The 20,020-nt window shown below is 46.9% G+C and overlaps 1 protein-coding gene across 3 annotated transcripts in view; it reads right to left on the bottom strand.

The window, feature by feature from the left end:
* Positions 1 to 20,020, bottom strand: part of RXRA (retinoid X receptor alpha) — a 148,739-nt gene that overhangs the window by 79,534 nt on the left and 49,185 nt on the right. Inside the window, exon 1 of one of the 3 annotated variants that reach the window (XM_083158593.1) lies at positions 9,141 to 9,254. The exons of 1 other annotated variant lie outside the window; for it this stretch is intronic. The gene's annotated coding sequence lies outside the window, so the exon portion shown is untranslated. Of the gene's footprint in view, positions 1 to 4,990; positions 5,164 to 9,140; positions 9,255 to 20,020 lie in introns of those variants that run through there. One more of the 3 variants, XM_083158592.1, reaches the window with a different exon arrangement.

Raw genomic sequence — 20,020 nt, 5'->3', positions numbered from 1 at the left:
CAAAGTGAAAGAAAAACAGCCACAGCTCAAAGGGAAAGTACACATATGTAGCCTCTGATCCGGATAATGGTGCAACACCTGACGACTTCCAGCCTGGCGCAAAAGTCACATTTCACATGTTTCTATTAAACCATAGTGACCGATGAGGGTTGTAGTCCTCTCCTTGCAGGGAAGTTTATTTTAAAAAGTATTAAAAACATTCATGACCCGAAGTTCATTTAATCTGGGACTCTTCCTGGTGGGTACAAACTCAGTGAAGCAATGACAGTATCAGGATGTCGGTGTTATGACAGCGCATCAGCTCTGTAACATTGGTCCCATCGGAATTCCAGGAAAATAAGCTAAAGGCCTAAAGATTTCACCACATGGTTTTGCAGGTTTTCCCGAGAGAATGAGGACAGGCAGCGGTCACGATGCCTGCAGACAGGAAGTGAGCGCTGCGGAGGGAAACTACTTCCTCCACCAGTCCCCAAACAGGACACGGCATTTCTGGGACTGTGATTGGTCAGCTGATGCCCTGTATGTTTGACTGAATATATTGCTTTCTGGCCGCGCTTTTCAATCATATATTTATATCATCAGGGTGATGTATTCATTTATCTTGTCCTGTATACCCCTGAATGATGGGGAAGGTGGTGTCGCATCCATCGATAACGAAAAAACGAGCAACGGGTGATACAAAAAGATGGCTAGAAGCACAGAACAAACAATCTTCTTCTGTGCCTTTAAGTCCTACATTTATATTACTGGCTGTACCTTTAATGCTGTATGTTTGACTGAATATAGCTATCAAGCCTCCTTCTGCGCCCTTCAGTCATGTATTTATATCATATGGGGTGGATTTATTTCAATTGTCCTGGCTACCACTGAATGGATAGATTTGTATGGAAAATGGAGAACATAGCAAGGTGGTGTCGCCTCCAAAAGGTAACAATACTAAGTTATGGGCGATACAAAGACAAGGTTAGAAGCACAGGACGATGCTAGAAAGTCGGTTTATAGAAGTAAAAGTAGCAGGAAGGCATGTTCCGAAAGTTCAGCAGAGAACTCCTACCCCTTTGCACCACAGACACAGAGTCACAAGCTGCCGGCTGTGGTGACACATAGGAAGGGGGTGCAGACAGGAAGTGGCAGCAACCTCATCAACATACAGACACCAAGACAATCTAGGGCACAGGGTGTAGTGCCACCACCACCCATTGCCACTTGTACTATGGGACAAGACAGACACCTCCTGCACCTTCCTCTGTACGTATGGAGGTCTGCAGCACTGAACCCCCTGCTGTCACCAGCCTATATAACCACTTCTGGTGGAGGTGTCGTAAGATGTGGAACAGCGCCACAGGCTGGACACAAAGGTTCACTGCTGCTGTGTTATACAGCCGTTGGGGGAAATTTACTAAACTGAGGAGTTTGTTTCAGCATGAAATTTAAGGGAATGGGTCCATTAGGTTGACAGTGTCTAGGTCGACCACTATTGCTCAACAGTCAAAAGGTTGACACGGGAAATGTTGACATGCATTAGGTTTGCTCAGTCAACAGATCGATATGAAAACGGTCGACATGGGGAAAGGTTGACATGAGTTTTTCACTTTTTGGTGTCTAGGTCGACATAGGCTAGAGAGGGTGTAATTTTGGCAGAGGTGCAGGGCAGAACGATAAACCCCAATAAACTGTAGCAGCTCATACTTTGGGGTTCATTTACGAAGTGCCAGGCTGTAAAACCCAACACTACCGATTGTGTTTATGCCCGAAAATGCTTTTACTAGCCACGTCTTGCAAGTCCACGTTCAGAAGCTCCGGCCTTGACAACGCAACACTTTGTAAATAAAACCCCTTTGTGTCAGTGCAGCACTCACAGCAGTGCAGATAATTCAGCACTCGACCGCGGTTATGAGGAAAGAATGGCAGGAGAAGTTATTTTCTAAAGGGGAAAAGACTGAACTGAAGTGGAGAAACACTATAATTATGTGCCAAAAGTTAGCAGTTCGGCGTATGAACTTCATAAACTTCGGAAAGTCGCAACCCACTTGTACTCTTCAGATCAACAGTTTGTAAATGTTCTATCGCCCTGAATTACCGCCATTATCACGCCTTCGGCAGAAACCACTCTCCAAGTTCTATCGTCGCAATTATAAACATTTCACAGCGCGCTTTGTTTACTTATGAATATCCAAAGAAAACAAAAACGTACGTTTTACTGTACCGCTAGAGTGATGGTTGGGGGGGGGGGGAACAAAACATTTTTTTTTAATAGGTTTGAAGTAATGAAAAGTCCCATATCGAAGACAAGATATTCCGTCAAGACTGACAGAGCGCGCACCCTATAAAGTGCAATGTGTTTTCTAGACTCTGCGAGATGAATATAATGAGGGTGCTCTCAGTAATAAGAGATGAGCTGTTCAAAACTTTATTGCCTGGCAAAAAGAAAGTAATGAAAAAAACACAATTTGTCGCGCTAATTCAGCAATTACAGGAGACGTTCCACTGTTAGCAATGATAGCTCAATTCTCCGCGCCCTCTCATAAGGTATTGGGATGAAGCAGAGATGGTCTGCAGGGAGGAGAGATGGTCTGCAGAGGGGGGTGGCGGTCTGCAGGGAGCAGAGATGGTCTGCAGGGAGCAGTCCAATGGAAGGGAAGCACAGTGATGGAGTAGCAGGAGATGTCAACATGAATTAGGTCGACATGGTTAAAAGATCAACACAATCAAAAGGACAACATGGAAAAGGTCGACGGGCTTTATATGATTTTTAAACTGACTTGTTCATACTTTACCATCCCTGTGTGCATAGAGGGAGATTATAACAATGTGCCAAGTGAGGCGCCGCACCAGAAGCATGGTGAGCGAAATAAGTCAAGCAAGGGGGTGCAGTACACCTATGTCGATGCCATCGTGGTAGCAGTACGGGTAGAACAGAAGCAGTACGAGAAGCCAGTAGGAGCAGTATGGGAAGAGAGCAGGAGCAGTACGGGGAGAGAGCAGGAGAAGTACAGGGAGAGAACAGGAGCAGTACGGGCAGAGAACAGGAGCAGTACGGGGAGAGAGCAGGAGAAGTACAGGGAGAGAACAGGAGGAGTACGGGGAGAGAACAGGAGGAGTACGGGGAGAGAACAGGAGGAGTACGGGCAGAGAACAGGAGGAGTACGGGGAGAGAACAGGAGCAGCACGGGGAGAGAACAGGAGCAGTACGGGCAGAGAACAGGAGGAGTACGGGGAGAGAACAGGAGCAGCATGGAGAGACAGCAGAAGCAGTACGGGGAGAGAACAGGAGCAGTACAGGGGGAGAACAGGAGCAGTACGGGGGAGAACAGGAGCAGTACGGGGGAGAACAGGAGCAGTACGGGGGAGAACAGGAGCAGTACGGGGGAGAACAGGAGCAGTACGGGGGTGAACAGGAGCAGTACAGGGGGAGAACAGGAGCAGTACAGGGGGAAAACAGGAGCAGTACAGGGGGAAAACAGGAGCAGTACGGGGGAAAACAGGAGCAGTACGGGGGAAAAACAGGAGCAGTACGGGGGGGAAAACAGGAGCAGTACATGGGGAGAACAGGAGCAGCATAGTGAGAGTACGTGGGGAGTACAGGAGCAGTATGGGGAGAACAAGAGCAGTAGGAATACAGGTGGAGCAGTACGGGGAGAAAAGAAGCAGTACGGGGAGAACAGGAGCAGTACGGGGAGAACAGGAGCAGTACGGGGAGAACAGGAGCGGTACGGGGAGAACAGGAGCGGTACGGGGAGAGAGCAGAAACAGTAAGAGACACCTACTGTATATGAGTCCTAGCAGAGAGGATTGGGACCTTTTTCCACAGACATGAAAGTGTTAATTTGATCATACAACAGCATTGTATATAATAAGATACTTATTCACAGGGTTTACAGACAAAGGCTCCGATACAGCATTAGCCACAAAGTGCCCGAATCACAGGCCTAATCCTTGTTTATGAAACAAAGCCGCAACTGCGACCATACGCACAGAAGCAACGTTAGTGTGCGTGCCGGGGTTTCCTCCCCACGCACATCACATACACACATCTCACTTGCTACTATTTTCTCTAGAATTCATTTTATTTGCAACCGACTTTGGAGTCTATTTACCAAGCATTGCAGAGAGATTCAGTCAATCAGCTCCTAATTGCCATGTTACAGATTGTTTGAAAGGAGCTGAATGGTTGTTACTATGGGAAATATATAATAAACATAATTATCTCAAAATATTTATTTATATAATCTCGCCGGTTTATCTGTGTCTTTTTATGGCGCAATTTTTGCAAACATGCCCTTACTGAGCTCTGGCTACGTTACACCGATCCCATCGCACTCCCCTTAGTAAAAGTAAGTGCAAGTTGGGGGGGGGGGGGCACGCAAATCTGCATCAGGGATGATCTGGGCTAGAGAACCCAGCGGAACAGGGAACACTAGAAGCCTGGTTTTCCTGTCGACTATAAATGAGTTTCTTTCCAATAAAAGCAACAGCTAACGTGTAACTCTGAAGGAAGTTCTGATTTGTTCCGTAAGCACCGTGACTAAAATCTGTCCCCTTGTCAGCAGCGCAGCCGTCCGGTCCCCCCCGACCACGAAATCTCTGCTCTCTGTCTGTCATCAGAAGATTTTAGTTCCATTATGAGATTCAACACCACCCATATTTCCTCAATATAACTGCATGACTCATCGGCAGAGTCACGGGGACACTCCCCGCACTGCCCGAGGAGATGGTATATCAGACAGCTGCTGACTCCTATAGCTGTCCTGCCACTCTATATGTGCCCACTAGTATTTCTCACACGTCAGCAGCGGTGCCAGCCTTCAATCCCCATGGTTCAGCAGAGCTGGGGGGGGGGGGGTGAGCGCGGATGGTTCCCCCCTCCATAACGGGCGAAAGCACGGCGGAATGAATCAGGGCGTGAGTTTGTGGTTGCAGCGATGACTCTTGCACGGTGAATGACTATATACTAATTTCACGCCTTCATATGACAAAAGGATGGATGTACCTGAAAGAGCGGCTAATCCCTCACAAATCCCAACTCTTTAAGTCTCCCGGTGTCCTGAGATAACGTCTCTCTTCGCATGCTACGGAGAATTAACCCGCCGCATGACAGACGAAAGGCTCCTGTGGCTGTAATCAAGGCTCCTTGTCAGACGCTCGCACCTCTCCAGTATTTTTAGAAAACAAATCCCGTAATGAGTGTCGAGCCTGGTGAATCAACGCCGTTCCCACGTGAACACGTCGCAGAAATGATGATTAAAAAGCAAATAAAGGCTTTATTCTAGGAATAAAACATTTGGCAGGGCAAAACGCTCTCTAAAAAATTTTTTTTTTTTTTTTCATTTAATCTCCCCCCCCCCCCCCCTTCCCCCAAATCAAATCTGGAGTCCCAACAGCACCACGCATGCAAGCGGTACGCAGCGCAGGCAAATTGGTCGCAAATAGCGTGCATGAATTGTTAAGTTGCACAGCGGCGGCGGCCAGCTGCGCTACAAGTTGTGCAGAACATTGTGGCATTAATACACTCATTTTGCAGGTTGTATTGCGTAGCAAGACAGCTCATTGACACTAATTAGCCGCTGGCACCGTCTATAGATCGCAGAGTTGGCAGCAGACAACAAAACAGAAGCCATCACACTGCAAGATCTTAAACCCTTATACACACTAGAGGATATAGGGCCAGATGCACTAAGCTTCAAAAGTGATAACATGGAGAGTGAAAATCAGCTCCTACCTGCCATGCCACAGGCTGTGTATGAAAAATGTCAGGCAGTAGCTGATTGGCTGGTTGTTTATCACTCTCCATTTGATCACTTTTGAAGCTTAGTGCATCTGGCACATAGTAAGAGAGAGCTTCCACTATATCGTCTAGTGGGGGTGATTCCGCTAGCAGGAAAAATCATTCGATGGTCACCAAACATCGAATGATTTCTCCTGCCTTCGCAAATAAAAGTCCATCTGTACTGACTTTTATTTATGAGCGCTAGGACGAACACGTCCTGTGAGGCAGGCATCGGCCCACCCGTGTTCCCATGGGAACGCCCAGGCCCCCTGTAATATACCTACACCCTACACTAGACATACAACACTACTTTAGGGACACTGTCTTTATTGATGACATCATCCTACAGACTCCTTCCCCAGACCCCAGCAAGCAGCCACCCCAAAGTTCCCGATTTATCCGCCGGCTCAGAGCTGCGCGGAGATTGAACCAGTGACCTTGAGGTGACACACAGCGCTGCGCTGCCAAGTCAGTGACTCATAGATCTCCTGCCTTCACTCAGTAAGTTAAACTCATTCCTCACATCACTTTCCTAGTTTTCTGCTATTAATCAGTCTTCGGATTCTTCCCTGTGTAACCGTCGCATCCCGTTTTCCCTACCTCCGTCTGGTTTGCATTACTGCGTAGAGATGGGGACCCCACTACCTGCTCAAATTACCCAGCAGCCACAGGGGGCCCTACCGCACAGGGCTAAAAGGTTTCTCAACTGTATCGTAACGTCTACCCGCGATGGATCCAAATTGAAGGTACAGGGACGAAGGAAACAGAGACAGGGCGGGTAAAAAATTATTGTGAGGTCGACAGTCAATAAGTCGACGACCACTATTGGTTGACAGGCAAAAGACCGACAGGAACTAGATCGACATCCAATGGTCGACGCATGTAAAAGCCAACAAGAGTTTTTCATGATTTATTTTTTGTTCACACTTTACGATCCGGGTGCAGTAATATTTTTGTTCGAGCGAAGCGAGGGTATGCGTTAGACCAATTGGGGGCCATGTTGACAGATGTCGACGTAGACACAAAAAAGTGAAAAACGCACAACGATCATTTCCCTGTCGACTTTGTGCATGTTAACCTTTTTTCATGTGTCGACCATTCACGGTCAACCTAATGCCTGTCGAGGTGGACACCGTCGACCTAGTGATCCACAGCCATAATGTGAATAGACAAATCTTCATAGGTGGTGACCCTTTGACCCCTAGCTTGGGCAACTCTACGCAAGGCCATCCCATGTTCTTCATCTGACGAGACACTACAAGTTCCAGCGCGCTCTGCCAGCTTGTGACTCCTGGGGCCACTAGCGGCTGTTACGGAACACCTGATCCCGCGCTGACAGTTGTAGTTCAGCCGCAGAGTCGAGGTGCAGAAAGGGGAAAGCTGCAGAACGCAGGGATAACCCTGCAATGTGGTTATACAGGAATGTCCCCACCGCCAATGTGTACAAAATAGCTGGTGACGTATGTACCCAGGAACCGGAACAACAGGTTCATCACTAAACAATGGCTCGCTCAATACCTGAAACTCTCTTCTACCAGGATGGGGAACAACAAGACTATGGGATTTTGCCGAGCTCGGCGGATCACGAAATAGCGCGTGGGTGAGCGCGCGTCAGTGTGGATACGGGAGACGCAGCCCAATCTATATACTGCAGTATAGGTAGTCGGTGGCAAATGGCTAACACAAGCAAAAGGTCAACCTGGAAAATGATGACACATGAAAAGGTCGACATTTTGATCTAGTGCCAAGCTTTTGATAAAGTCGACTAAGAGCATGTCGACCTTTTGGTGCCGACCTGAAACTACTTGTGAGCCATCGTATTCTAACTTTTCCAGATTATGTGAATACTAGTGTTCATTCTAGCACCCACCATCTTTGAAAACCCATGCAGTTCCTCTTCCCTGCCTGGGGTGTCGCTGTCTGCTGTAGTGCTTCTAGCACAGTGTGGTCTGTATATCAGCACTGATATGCAAACCAGACTTGTACTAGAAACACCACATCAGACAGCGACGCCCCAGGCAGGGAAGAGGAACTGCATGGGTTTTCAAAGATGTCGGGTGCTAGAATGAACACTAAATACAGTACAGAATATTGGGTATGCGGTCTCTGTGTCGACAATGTCAAGTTCGACAGTCACTAGGTCGACACCAAACACACAGGTTGAGTATCCCTTATCCAAAATGCTTGGGACCAGAAGAATTTTGGATAATGGATTATTCCGTATTTTGGAATATTTTTATATTTGAATAAGGTATCTTGCATTTATGTTGTACAGACACATCAAACACATGAAATACACACAATATATATTTTATTTGTGCACGAAACACGGTTTTAAAAAAATAAAACAAAGTTTGTGTCCTATCTCAGACACTGAATTTGAATGCCAAGCAATCATGTCCTCGCACATATTTAGTGCCAGTTACATGTTATTTCCCCAGTAGTGCCAGTTACAGATGTACCCAGTAGGTTTTTAGCAAAAAATAAAAACATAAAAGTACATTTTGGAGACTATTGTTTTCGGAAGAATTTGGATAATGGATATTTGGATAAGGGATAAGGGATACTCACAACCTGTAATGTGGGAAAAGCAAAAGAATTAGGGTCCAACACAGCAAAAATGCCAATTTAAATGTGTATGTACATTCCTGACGATGTTCATTAAAAATAATAAAAAGAATTGCTAAACTCTAGTAATGGCCTTTTTGTGGCACTGTAGATGATATTTGTGCCCCATGTAAAGCGACCCAGCTCATGCAACGCCAGATATTATTATGGACTGGCGATACCCAGATAGGAGTACCCTTACCCTATACCAACTTTCAGTGCCGATCCCCAAGGACTGTAATAGACTCAATACTACAAGCAAATATTTTGATAATAGGGTGAGACGTTAATAAATATAGGCGCAGTCCGAAAAACCCAAACAACCCCTGATATAGACTCATTTATACAGAAAATAAATAATATTATTCCTCTCTCCATATTTGATGTTATTCCAATGTGAAATATTGCCTCTCATATATTATTTTATTTTAAAGTATGTGACCTCTGTGTGTGACACCGTAGATCATCAAACAATACAAACTGCTCAGTCTGTCACCTCTCTCATTTGCATAAAGTGCCGATGGCATTAGGACTGAAGTGGGAAAAAACGTATATAAGTTGGAGAGTACTATAGTTACTATAGATGGACTGGTCCAATCTTGGCCCCAGGCTGCCTTTTTACCGCTCCGAGAAAGCGATATCGAGCGGTAGGCGGAGATTGGCACCTGTGCCAGAGAGACCGATGCCCGGCACAGAATGGAAGTGGAAATTGTAAATCCACCAAGCAACAGATGTGGTGATCAGGTTTCCGAATTGCAATGCTCACAGTTTGCAGACAGAAAGCTTCCCCCTCCGCCCTGCAAATCTCTGCGTAACGTCTCGCGGGTGATTGGAAAATCCCCCTAAAGCTTTGTTTGCAGCAGCTGCGGGACAGTGCCTGCCCCAGGAATTCTACAGATGGATCGGGTGCAACTTCAATCGGCGGCGGGACACAGAACATTTGGCGCCCCCAACAAGCTCCACCATTGGATGGAAAAGCTGTGAGGTGTCAAGTGGTTACTATTCATGCGCTCAGCCCTTAACCCTCTTCCGACGAATGGGGAGCCGGCACTTGTTAGTAAATTTACTTACAATCGGTAAAATAATAATGAATTAGATCAGTCCATAAGGAAACCTTAATTATACGTCCCTTTTCTGAAGCTGGGATAACAATGGGTGAGATTCAGTAATGTAAGCAAGCAAGTCGATTTGTGTCTGGAACAAACCATTTTGGCATTTTCTGTGCAGGGTAAATACTGTACTGGCTGCTTTTGCATGCAGCCCACAGATGTTAGCTGCAAGGCCCCAATGCAACTTCTCAGAGGTTTGCCCAATTTGGAGCTTTTTTTGCTTTGCTTTCCAATGCTGGAAAGCAGTGTAGGGTTTTCAGCTTTTTTTTCAAGAAAGTGTGGCCTCTAGTGGTCCCTGGCGGTACTTCACCTCGAAAAAGGTGAGGAAGATTTAGCCTTTTATATATAGTGATGGTCATTATCGCCCTGTCTTTCCTTCCACCCTCAAACTGCGTACATGCTGCAAAGCGCCAGATTGCCGGGTGGAACCGCGACTCAGTTCTGCGCTGTCGGAGATACATTTTACGTTCTTCGATGCAAGAGCGACCTAAACTGAACATATCAATTGGCTGAATTCTCTTGGCGGTGACCAGTATGAAGAACAGCCAGTCCAGCACATCCTGGCCTCCCACAGACTGCAAATATATATGCATCAGCCCCCAGACGCACTGGACACCCTACAATACGTGACTGAGTAATACTGCATTCATGCTTTAATGCGAATATCACTCCTACGAGGCAGAATCAGCCGCAGAGTCATTAGTGGAGGCTGCGCTGAGATAATTGCTAATTGCAGAATACTCCACAGCAGCTCTGGTAAGAAGCCCGTTAGTTGTTGTGACAGATAACTCGCAATAGACAGATGTAATTGAGGGGAGAGTGTTTACCGGACAAGAGACTTACATTAAATTACTGGTTTCCTTCAACATGCTCCAAGGAATAGACAAGGAGATAAGAAGCTAATTGGGTTTTTAAACTTTCGCTGGGAGACGCTTCCTCCCCGAGCGAGCTGTCCTCTCGCTGTGCGAATGCAGGAGATATGGACGGGGAACGGCTAGATATAGGTGGCGCCGCATCTCTACTTGCGGCAGAATATGCGTTGCTGGGCGTCCTCGTTGTGCTCTGCGGCAGTGCAAGCGGAAAGAAGCGGACGCAGAGATCCGTTTTGGATAGATCTGTAGTGCCAGGGATAGGGCGGTCAGAACGTACATCAACGCCATGGGGGGGGGCGATTTTTTTCAAATGTACGGATGGGGCTGGTGTTGCCAAATTTTTCCAGGATAACACCCACATTTGTTGGTCCAAACATGCAGTTCCAGATTATCTTCCTACTGCGTGTAGCGCGGATCCAGACCTATAATGTTCTTCACGGTGCTGTACCGATAGTGTTCCAGGCACTGCTTCATGCCCCCTTAACCTTACAATGTAGGACCAAAGGTCACACAGAGACAACATCGGGGTACTCAGACAGACTCTACCCCCTCGCTTTCCGACTGTGGAATGAGTGGGAGAGGTGGCGACACTGGCGTTATAGAAGTAATACAACAATGCCTTGATACGAGAACTGTAGTCTTGGTCCCTACTGGTGGATTTGCAGGGGAAAACAGAAGACAACTGGTTGGAATTTACCAAGCAGTAACTTTTAACTGAAGCTATATATACCAAAAGTCGGTTTCCATTTCTGCCCCTGCCTGAGAACCCCCGATTGCGCCACCTCCGTAATAATGTACGAAACCCATCAACATCGGACCACCAACAAACATAGGGAGCCCCACTGGGTATGGGTCGACCCAATTTAGGTTGTCATGCATTGGGTCAAACCCTGAAGGTTGACAGGCCTTAGGTCAACACCTGAAATAGGTCGACATGGGTAAGGTCAACACAAGCATTAGGTTTACAATGGTAAGGTCAAAATTAGTTTTTACGTGTTTTTGTCCCGGATGTTGATACAGTCGATATGGACACAGGCTAAAAGTGCCGCTGCATTTGCCATGCTTCGGGCACAGAGCCTCGCTGCGCACGGCACACTATTATATTCTCCCACCAGTGGATGGTAGGGCATGAAATACCGTCTGTCGGCACATGTCGGCTCAAAAACTAAACCGTGAAAAACTCATGTCCATCATTTGATTGTCAACCTTCCCATTGTCAAAATAATGCTTGTGTCAACCTATTTCAGGTGTCGACCTTAATAGGGTCTACCCAATGACCATATCCCACCCCACTAATACACGTAAAGTGAACATATAACTAGCCCAACTTCAAAAATAATACCGGCCGCTCAGAAATTATTCTATCCACCAGTGATGTACAGTATCAAGCCACAGAGAGCAATAAGAGTGAAGAAGTTCCCTGAAGCACCCAATCGGCTTATGTCTGTCATTTATGTAGCACGGTCATCAATATCAGCTGAAAGCCGATTGGTCGGTTGTATAAAATGTATCAATTTAAACGACAACATTGTAATAGGATTATTTGGTGCGTACTGAAGCATCCACAGGTTACTCAGAATCATTAAATACCAAAGAAGTGCAGCGTGGTAACAGTAATAAGTGTATCAGGCCCCAGCGTCAGATCACACGTTATATTAAACATGCATCTTGGCGGTCGTTTTCCCCCTTTGAGGTACGCTGAAGGGCTTATCTGTTTGCGAGTGTCTGCGACGCCGTAATGAAGACACACTCCAGGGCCCGGCGGGGAGCCTAGAACACAACAGTCGGGGGAAATTATTGCACAAATCAAGGCCTTCTGCCAGCGTTTTAATGAGACGCTCTGTTAAAAAGGAAAAAAAGAGGGGGGGATGCAAATCTGTGTAAGCCTCTGAACAGGCCCGAAGGCTGGTAATCCTTTAATAGCGCAGAGCGAGATAAAGGGACACAACCTCGCCGGACAAGTTAGCCATGATCACTATAACCATATGCTAAGGGCGCTTAGCCGCTCAGCGGAAGATACAGCGGGAATTAAGACATCGCTCTAACCATGCCTGCCAGGCCGCGGGTAAGTAAGGCCGTAGCCAGACTCACTAACTTCAGAGGAGGATTCTGTGCCACGCTGATGTCACAGCGCAGGAGGAAGAGATAAAAGGCAGAGGTGCTTTCTGTATCCGCCGTACAGAGGTGCACATCAATATGTAGGTTGTGATGCACTAAAAGCAGCAGTGTGCCATTGTAAACAGGTTGGGATTGTTTGGTCTACAGCAAGTTGGATGACAAGCATTAGCATGACACCATTAGGTCGACATGGGGATAGGTTGACATGGTTCTAGGTCGACATGACATTAGGTCATGGCGTTGTTGTTTTTTACCCAACTATCGACACAGTCGATATGGACACAGTTTGAAGTGCACCGCATCCCCTCGCTGCGCTATTTTTTTTCTCCCACCACGCCCCAGTGGATGGTAGGGCATGAAATACCACCTGTCGGCACATGTCGGCTGAAAAAAAACAGTGAAAAACCCCATGTCGACCTTTTGACTGTCGACCTAGACAATGCCAACCTAATGCTTGTGTCGACCTATCTCCATGTCGACTGGTGTCGACCCAATGCTTGTTGACCAACATGCTGTAGACCAAATGACCATATCTGCTCTAAATGATTACTAATATTAATATTGTGTCAGCCAATCAGAAGCGTCTGGACAGTCATAATCGCCATCAGTACGCATTTTACAGCATAGGTCCAGCCCCCCGCGGAGCGCACACCTCCTCGCAGGTGCGCTTATGCTGTGGTTTGCGTGAGTGGCCAACGCTTACCTCCCTGTGCGCAAGGGCAAAATGCAAATATAATATGGGAGGAAGTGCAATTTATGCCCAAATAAAGAAAGATGGTAACGTCTTTGTACCTCATCCCCTGTATGAACGGGGCAGGCAGCTCCCGTGACACTTATCTAACCCGTACACCGCAGGCCACTTCCAGTCTCTGGCATTTTAAGTTGTCTCCTGCTTCACCTAAACTCACTGTCTCTTTCCTTGCAAGATCGTCATCTCTGCTGGGGAGGGTGTGAGCTGTATAATGGAATCTGCTCATGAAGATGTCACCTGCGAGGTCCTGACAGCTTGTGTACAGCGCTTGTCTCATTCATATTACTGGTCGCTCAGTGACAGAGATGTTCTGCAAGATAGGGCGCTGCATGAGGATGAGGCAGCACAGAGGAATGCTAGGCCTGGCACTACGTTTTACAGCGTTTATAGTATTCAGCGACTAGAGGGGGAGTTCATAGGTGACCTAATACTGGCCAAACCGGTGACTTGATTGCAGTGTCACAGGATCAGTGGGCAAACTGGACGGGTGTCGGAAGACTATAGGCCACTTATGGATATTATCGATAGGCCACTAATGGGCACTTGTGCATACTGCGATAAAGGATTATCCGACGATACCAGCTGTGCGGTCGCAGAGTTTGTTGCCAGTGTAAGAATCTAGAACCCAGATATCACCAGGACGTGTATGAGTTTTGATAGGCACGTATGTTACCCCAGCGGCAACGAAATCTCCGCCATCTTCCTTCCATACACCATATGCGCCTGCTCAAAACCAACGGTACACTTGGTCCAGCCAAGCTGTGCGCTAGGTTCAAAGCTGGTTTCAGCACTTCATAAATGGCCTCAGTAAAATGCTACCAGGTATTAAATTCGGAATCCGGGCTATCAGTCTACAGCATCGACAGTAATAAGTCTACATTCAGTCTAGTCGACATTGACAAAAGGTCGACATGAGTTCTGTCAATGTTAACCTAGTGCATGTTGACTTTTTGACTGTCGACATTGCAGACCTTTCAATCTACACCCATTCACTATTACTGTTTAAACGCCGGCGTACAATGACAGAACTGTGTTCCTCGCCTGGAACAAAATGGCTGCTCCCTGCCGCTTTAATGAAATGTTTATTACATCCGCAGAAGCGCAGCAGCAGCCTTATAATTATAAGAAATGTAGGTCATTGCCTTTAACAAGTTCACTTTACCTCAGTGTAAATATAACCCTGTCTTGACTGGGGAAAGGAATGTTTCCACAGATAGAATCCAATTTCACAGCTCCACATAATTGCAGGCCCCGGACGTATCCTGCTTCTGCCAGAGGAGAGCGTGAGCGGTCGGGACAGGTCCTGTTTGTTTATCTCAGAGTGTGGCGGCTCTCACGTTGACACGAGTCACTGTGCTCAGCGACGTCCGCAGAGTCACTTTCTAACTAGCCAGCGTCACAGCATCTCCATCCAGCGGCCTCAGCTGTTACACACTCTGGCGGACAAAAGCCATGCCGTACACAGTAGTTAATAATGAACGGGATTGTGTCCGTTCAAACGGGACAGTCACGGCCCGGCCGCCCAGTTGCAGCCGGATGTCACCACTGGAAAGGACGGCTGCCGGGCTGTGGCCATCCCTCCCATTGTAAACTTCTGTGTACAGCACGGGTTCTTGGCCATGCAGAGTTTCGCCACCCGGCGCCAACCGGAGCATGCGAAACCGCCCACTGGGTCTTGATCGCCGCTTCCAGGCGGGCTATTTTCAGGACATCCTTCTTGCGAGGACTGATCTCCAGGCTCATTGCGTCCCACTGGAGCACTTCATTTGTATAAGAACATCCTGCTTATATCTACACAAGCCAGTGTGCATCTTCCTAGCAGAATAATATAGTCCAGCCCAAATCTCCTGCTCGTAGCAGGTTAGTAACATAGTTCAAGTAACGGGTAGGTGCTTGTCCGGTTGTGTATGGCCAAAACCAGACCTTGAGATCTACCAACAGTCCATGTTTTCCAGACTGCTTAGCTGGTGCACAGGTGCAGTCATTACTAACGGTCACATTTCCCAGACCACCTAGCTGGTGCACAGGTGCAGTCATTACTAACGGTCACATTTCCCAGACCACCTAGCTGGTGCACAGGTGCAGTCATTACTAACGGTCACATTTCCCAGACCACCTAGCTGGTGCACAGGTGCAGTCATTACTAATGGTCACATTTCCCAGACCACCTAGCTGGTGCACAGGTGCAGTCATTACTAACAGTCACATTTCCAAGACCGCCTAGCTGGTGCACAGGTGCAGTCATTACTAACTGTCCCATTTCCCAGACCGCTTAGCTGGTGCAAAGGTGCAGTCATTACTAACAGTCACATTTCCCAGACCACCTAGCTGGTGCAGTCATTACTAACTGTCCCATTTCCCAGACCACCTAGCTAGCTGGTGCACAGGTGCAGTCATTACTAACAGTCACATTTCCCAGACCGCCTAGCTGGTGCACAGGTGCAGTCATTACTAACTGTCCCATTTCACAGACCGCTTAGCTGGTGCAAAGGTGCAGTCATTACTAACAGTCACATTTCCCAGACCACCTAGCTGGTGCAGTCATTACTAACTGTCCCATTTCCCAGACCGCTTAGCTGGTGCAAAGGTGCAGTCATTACTATCTGTCTTATTTTCAAACCTGTACTGCACTCATTCGTAACAGACACATTCTACAGATCCACAAGTGGTTTTGAAAACAGGGACAGTTGGTAGATCTCTAGGACCAGTTTAGCCATCCCTGTTTTAGCAATTAGGAGGCCACGCAAAACAAAGGATAGAGATTTGTGTATCCAGAGCACAGGATTTACTTATATCCATGCTGGGGGGGGGCACCTGGACATTCCCTTCGTCTGGCCTATTCTAAATCCAACACAGCAAGAATAAAACTGTCACTTCTCTGCTGGTTGGGGTAACACTATCCTACATACACTTCTCCCACAGCAGATTGAAGGACGCTGGTGACTCCACATTTTGTGGGTCCAAATACAATGTTTTAAAAACTTCACAGATTTACAGTTCCCCGCAGAATCCCAGGGAAAGGGGTGGTGAGTTTGAGTGGATGGGGGGCTTGGGGAGTTTCACCACTTTGAACTTACATTCATTTATTTGTACACAACCTTCCGTAACTTTTACTGAACACAAAAATGTTTCGCTGGCACCTGCACTAAATAACGCTCTAAGCCCCAACACATAAAGTGCAGCCAATGACAAACCAGAGAAGTTGTGCCCTCACAGGATAATACCAACCTACAGCCAATCAGAGCGTTAGCTCACTCACGCGACTAGATCAACCTGTAGCCAATCAGAGCATTTGAGCACTCATGGGACTAGAACATCCTACAGACAATCATCATTTGAGCACTCACAGGACTAGATCAACCTGCAGCCAATCAGAGCATTTGAGCACTCATGGTACTAGATCAATCAGAGCAGGCACAAGATTTGAAGCCAATCAGAAAAGTGTCTACTTGTTACATCTACAAAAAAAGTAAAAAGATAGTCAATGGGTCAACCCGAAGTGCACCCATGTGGGGTTTTTTTGGGTGTCATTTTGTGTCAACTATTTTCATGTCCACACTTTGACCCCGCCAACCTTTTAGGTCAAAATATCAACTGTCTATGTTTTTAATGTAGACCTATTGATCCGCTCCCAGTAAGAATATTACATTAGTCTTCATCACTACAACAACAACAACCTCCAACAATTGTAGTCATCAAGAGAAGAAAGGTTGGGTTAAATACTTTACAACTGAGTCAATGCCCCAAATGTGTAACACAAACATTTCTGTCTCTTACGGAACACTCTTGTAGCGTTGGAAACAGACCTTCTCCTGAGCTATAGAACGACCCTAAGCCTTCGTTGTACAAACCGCAGGAAGAGTCCCAGGTTGAAAAGTTTAGTTTCAAAGGATTTACCAATGAAGATCCATTAAAATATTTATCCTATACAGTAAGTCTAGAAGACAACCGTACTGGTATCCAGCATGTGTTTGTAATCTGGAGCTGGAGCCGGGAAGCGCACAGACGTTAGTGAACGGAATTCAGCTCCAATTACCCGATTCTCGGATGAGAGGCTTGCAGCTTACCTGGCATTGCCGTGGAAACACAAATCAAATTATGTTAACAGTGAATCAATTTTCAATCCATTTAAGGTGAAGTACCAACAGCAACCACTAGAGGCCGCCAGACGGACCAAATGAATCCTTTGTGTTCTAAAATAGGTCATAACAGAAAGTAAAAGCAATTTTTGCAGGGACAACGATCGGTTTCAAACTTGATGGAGAGAGGGAGCGGTGAAGACAGAGATTGGAGGCAGGACCAGATAGGGACTGAACTGTCACAGCTCAAAGTGAAAGTACATATGATAAACAAAAACACGTCATTTATAAGTGGCAACCATTTCCATAGGATAAAGTGTGTCTAGGTTGATAGTCAATAGGTCGACACCAAAAGGCCGACATTGACAAAAAGTCGACGCATACAAGGTGAACACTGTCAAAAGGTCAACATGCACATAGGCGTCATTGGACAAAAGGTCGACACCAACAACACGTCGACACAAAAAGGTTGAAGTGAGTTGTTCACTTTTTAGTATCAATGTCAACACCTGAGCGCCCGGTACCCAAATTAGTGCACTCGCTATGTATATACGCGATGGTAAAGTATGAAAAAAGTCCCTTCAAAAATTGTGAAATATTCATGGCAACCTTTTCATGAGTCGACTATTGTCACGTCAATGTCGACCAATGGCATGTTGACAACCTATGCAATGTAGATCTATTATCTGGATCATGGACTCAGGACAGGAACTCTGAAGCTCACAGCCGCCAATCTTTAGTCATCGTATAACAATCTTGCAGTCTCCTAGGTAACAAAAATACGCTGCATGAAATGGACAATTATGGACAAATATAATGCACAGGTATGGCAGGTGATAGCACAAAGATGTTATACAGAAATGTCCAGCCTTTACGTTTCAGCTTTTTGTCCTATCATATATGGACAGTTTGCTGCTGGGAAAAAGCAGTCTGCTCCCTAGATACATACAGACAAGGAGACAGAACAGACAAAAGTCAGTGTTTCTGATGCATAAAGGCTGCCAGACAGGTCAGACCGGTGCTGCAGGTGGTGTGTGAGGGCAGTACAAGAGATTGCTGCAGCGGGGCATAACCCTGCATCCACCACCAACAGCAGCAGCGACTGGAATATGCAGCCACTGAACTGCATCCTAGCACAAGACAGAAAGCAGCTTCCACCAGAAAGGCCACACAGATCAGTAGCGATGCCTGGGATAGCCTTGTCTGTATCTTCCCATCACACACCTCTTACTGGGTGGGCTTCTGTCCCAGGGACTCCCACGAATAACCACTGCTCCAATGCAGACAACAGCTGCACTCACAATCCGACCAAGACATGTAAGCAAGAATAAGCAAACACCTTTGCTGTCATTACACTGAGTCCAGCTTTCTGCACACAGACCTTATGCAACTGCAGCAAGGAATATCTATACTTCTGCACTTTATGTATTGCAAACCCTCCCCCAGGCGTATGACACCGGCCCATCACAGGAGGACAGAGATGCAGTAGCGTGTGCAACTTTTTATGCTGATGCCGCAAGGTGATTCCTACTGAAACAAGCAATGACTGCCGGAGAACATAGCTAGTCGCACCATCAAGCAGACATTGGCCACACCATCAGGCAGTAGGGTAGACCTATGGTTACTCAGAATCGCTGACGGTACATGGCCACGGATGCTGGTGGAACTGTATCCTCTGACCAAATCGACGCCAAGCCCAGCCAACTCTCATCCTAACCCACTGTTACTTGCTCATTTCTACCCCATCTGTGTCACCCCCATCTGTCTGCCCCTCCCCTTTAGAATGTAAGCTCACACAGGCAGGGCCCTCTACCCTCCAGCTTTTCCTTCTCTTACTTACCATCTTTAATGGCACCAATCCCACATTTTTCTGCTACCCTGATACTTATGTCAGTGTCCTCTGCTGATGCCGCGATGGTTGTGTCCCCCCTGTACTGTATCCAGCTGTAAGTCCCTGTTTTGCTTATTCCCTTATGTTCTCTGTAATTGGGTGCTGCGGATCCCTTGTGGCGTCATTTAAATAAAGGGTAATAATTCTCACACATGAGCTAGCAGGGGTACGATCCTTGGGTTGACCCTATGAAGGTTGACATGCAGTAAGTCAATAAGGCTTAGGTTGACACCTGAAATAGGTCGACGTGGCTAAGGATCGACAGGGTGGGACGGTCGACACAAGCATTAGTTTGACAATGGGAAGGTCGACAAGAGATTTTATTTTATTTAGCCGACATGTGCCGACAGGCAGTATGTCATGACCTACCGCGTTGTGGGAGAATAAAATAGTGTGCCGAGCACATGGTACGCTTAAACGGAGTTCATGTTGACGAGGTCAACATTCAGGGAAAAAGTGTCGACATTTTGAATGTCAACCTTCCCATTATTGACCTAATACTTGTGTCGACCTTCCAACCATGTTGACCTTAATGCAGTTGACCCTATGACCCATGGCCAAGGTCACACTGCTAAGTGCACCTAAGCATCCTAGAAAAGTCCCGGATGGAAGGGTTAATGCGATGGCGGGATGGTGGAGTGGGGCGAGGGGGGGGGGGACTTGTCAGTCCCTGTGTGACGACAGCCAGCACGCCCCAGTGTAACATTTTCCAGATGTGGGAGACAGAAGCAGACTTGTTCTATCCACACACTGGAAGCTGAGATTGCCCGGAGATAATTGAGAATTCCTGAACGCGGGCCAAAGTCTGCCTATAGACACTTGGAAG

The sequence above is a fragment of the Crinia signifera genome, chromosome 9 (assembly GCF_055691185.1).
Source record: "Crinia signifera chromosome 9, ASM5569118v1, whole genome shotgun sequence".
NCBI classification, from domain to species: Eukaryota; Metazoa; Chordata; class Amphibia; order Anura; family Myobatrachidae; genus Crinia; species Crinia signifera.
The sequence above is the reverse complement of the archived record's forward strand: the minus strand, read 5'-3'. Positions and strand labels throughout refer to the sequence as shown.